Here is a 3,627-nt window from a genome sequence, read left to right as displayed (position 1 = left end):
TTCAAATATAAGTGTCAATATCAAAGCCTCATGAGGCACTTTCCCCCGATTGAATTATGTTATTCCACAGCCCTTTGAAAAATGACAATGGCCAATTTTCATTGTTACCATTTATTCCACAGCATATTTTACCAGATTGGATCATGTTTTTGAATAAATAAGACATCGTATTTATTCATTCCATAAAGCATTCATTAATTTTTCTCCAGCAGGATAAGCTCATAATCTGAGACTCTTAGATTTTCTGGAGATACAATTGAAAATTGCTGGGGCCATCAAGCAAATTTCTCTCTGAAGGTAGCTTTTGCACTATTGACTATTACAAAGTTGCCAAATTCATAACTTTCTCTTTAAAACAATGGAGATCCAATACTTTTACAATGTACATAGTTGTAATCTGATCAGAGTTGTCAGTAGTAATCAAAATGTACTCACTATAGCCTAATGTGGTCTAGCTGGCTGATTTGAAAGGATAAAAGATTACTAAGAACCTAAGTCTCAGTCATATAGAGAAAGTAATTAGAAGAGGTGAACAGCATTGTCTGGTGGCTCAGAGTCTTCTATGCCTGCTCTTTCTCCTCTGTCTTAACTTCTCTAATTTTAATATTCTTGTGCTTAGAGACCTTGTGTTTCGGTTTAAATTAATATGTTACACTTTGGTCTCAGACAGTAAAGAATAAGGAGGTTGCAAAAGGAGGTTGGTTAAAATTGTTTGGAGAGAGTTTAGGATCAAATTCTGCTTTATCAATCAATCAGTGGCTATGTAACAAGCAAGTTCAATACCGTTCTACATTGGTTTATTCTTTAGTTTGGTAAACTGATGAATTCAAGATTTTGTGATGACTGGACCAATTAATTGTTTTGATGTCTAGTATATAAATCATAACTAAAAATGTTAATCATTTTCTTGTGTCTATCTTTTACAGATTACTATGGTTTTTAAATTAAATTTCTAAGGAAAATAGGGATTTTAAATCAGATCTTGAATGCGTAGGTCATTTGATGTTTCTCCTTCAAGGAGTTTGAAGTTGGAAGTAGGGGTATTTTAGAAAAGAGATACCTTTCTTTCAGATCACTGCTACTGGCATGACCTTAATAAGGTGATATGACTATATATCTCATTTAATTCTCACAGGCTCCAGAGAAATCATGAAAGTAACTCCTGCATATTTCCAAAGAAAGAATCACTTCCATTAATTTTAGGCCATGATCACTGGGGGAAAACCTCAATATAAGCACTGGAGTTGGTTAGCATTTATACATATTTATAGTTCCCTCAGCTACCTTCACTATGATCACTGTCTATAGATTCACAGAGTCACCGCTTCCCCTGCTCACTTTATAACTGACTTCCTGCTGTTCTTAATTCAGGAGTGTTTAAGTTTCATATTTAAATGGTGAAATATTTTTGTTTGTGACAAACACCATATGTCCGGAATTCTTGTACCTGTCTCAGAGAGACCTTGCAGGACCTGACAGGTGGTGTGTCTGCATATGGGTTGTTCTGGCATGATCACTCATAATGATTCTCAAAGGGAGTATGAGTAATTTACATATCAAAGGTCCCATGTAAGGCATGTATATTAAGTAAGAAGTTCAGTGTTAACTTTTGGGTCACAAAACTTATCTCAATTTTAAAGACAAATCTAGAAAAAACAACTTAAATAACATTTTTCTTGACAGTATCACCTTTCATATTTGAAGATGATGTTGCTGACTCAGGTTCAGACAGTAAGTCCTCGTGATAACTGAGTCAAATATTAAGGTCCATATGTTAAGGCTAATAGGTTGTCCATCTTTAGCTTAGTGCCAGCATTCCATTATTTTACATTGCCTCAACTATAACTCTCCTTTCAGACATTAATTTATAAAACATTCATTTTGAAACAAAGGGCCTTGTTTTATTCAAGAAAATAGAACCATATAACCAATTAGAAGGACATGTTTTGTAGAAAATAAATCTTTTCCTGTGGTTTTAGAATGTCACTCAGTGCAGGATAGCTATAGACTAGCTCCATAGACTACCTTGGTTTAGGAGTCTGTTTCAGCATTTGCTAATACGTATTCTGGAGAAAAAAAAAACTTTTTTTTTTTAACAACTTCTAGACATCACAGAACATTTAGTTTTACTAATATACATCATGAATATACAGGGGAAAAGGATATATTTTTCAGTGTTGCCCAAATTTATTTATTCTTAGAATACCATTTTTTCACAAAAACACAAAATAGCTCAACACTGAAAGGTCCCCTGTAATACACTCCAGAAGATACTATTTTTCTGTACAAAACTGGAGAACCTGGAGAAAACTCTTATTAAATTGGAAAGGATGAAGGTAGAGACAAAACATAATTAAAGCTTCCAATGAGCAAGTTGTTTTTTCTAAATGTTATATCTCTTTAAGAAAGTGAAAACAAACAATTATCACTTCAATCTTTCACAACCACAATAATTGCTTTGATTAAATATTGGTAAATAATAGCCCAGCTTTTATCTAGAGTATGAGTTTTATTCCCTTTTACCATGTTGCTAATGGATCTAAGGCCAGATACTACTGTGATTTTCTTTACTGCCATATTCTTGCCATATATTATTGAATCTTTAAGTCCATTTTTCTTCTTTTGTCTAACTCCTCACCTGACTTCATGTATGTTAGGATGGAGAGGGTTACCCCTTGCAGATTCTCCTGCATCTTAGTCCTGCATTCCTGATACTTTTGTCCACTCACCCATCAAATTTGACATCCAGCTCTTAATTGTCTATCTCTCATCTTAGTCTGCTAATTTTAGGCTAGATTCTTCAAAATAAATGTTCCTAGGGGTGAATTATTTTTCTTTATAATGTAGAATTATTTCTTATTGTTATTTAAAAATCTACCATTTACCCTTTTTTCCTTTATTGAATTTAATGCAAAAGATAAAGGATAGAAAAGGCAGTGCAAAAACATTTTATATCACTGTCTATATTTTCTTGCTTAGCACATTGGAAGACTGTCCTTCCCTGGTATACTTATCAAATAAGAGATTTAGTTAAGCAATAGGAATTTACAGGAGAAGTTGTAAAGTAAGGATATAAGAGCAAAATCAGTATTGTCCTGCAGCTGTTTCCTATTGTTTCACTGGAGCTAGCTTTGAGATTCATGAGCTACGAAAGCTGACTTTTAAACAAGCCAGTGTTAAGCACTCACTTATCTACACTTGTAACTAAGTACATTATGTTAAAATTAATAAAACAAACACTACAAACTCATCACTTCTTAATTATTTTACTGCATGTTACTAAGATATAGGATTAAAATTATTTATGTCTGTTATATCTGCTTGGTGAAAAAATAAGAGTGCACTATTAGGTATTTTCTTCCACTCCATAGAAGGTTGGTAGCTAGAAATTGGCCATTTTGTGGTCTAATCACATCATGGAAATCTGCAAATGCTATACACTAACGCTTGATTTATTATTTTACTGATTATCTAGATCAGAAGTTGGCAGAAAATTTTGTACCTGTGTATCAAGAAAATATTACTAAGGTAAGAGGCTGCCCAGATTTCCTCCCTGAGTCAAAGTTTTCTGGGTTCTAATCTAAACTTTAGAAAGTAATGCTGAACTCTTTTTTTTTTGTTTCTTAA

The sequence above is a fragment of the Heterocephalus glaber genome, unplaced genomic scaffold (assembly GCF_053883595.1).
Source record: "Heterocephalus glaber isolate CG9 unplaced genomic scaffold, H.glaber_assembly_v1.0 deba00001457, whole genome shotgun sequence".
NCBI classification, from domain to species: domain Eukaryota; kingdom Metazoa; phylum Chordata; class Mammalia; order Rodentia; family Bathyergidae; genus Heterocephalus; species Heterocephalus glaber.
This window is presented reverse-complemented; position numbering follows the sequence as displayed.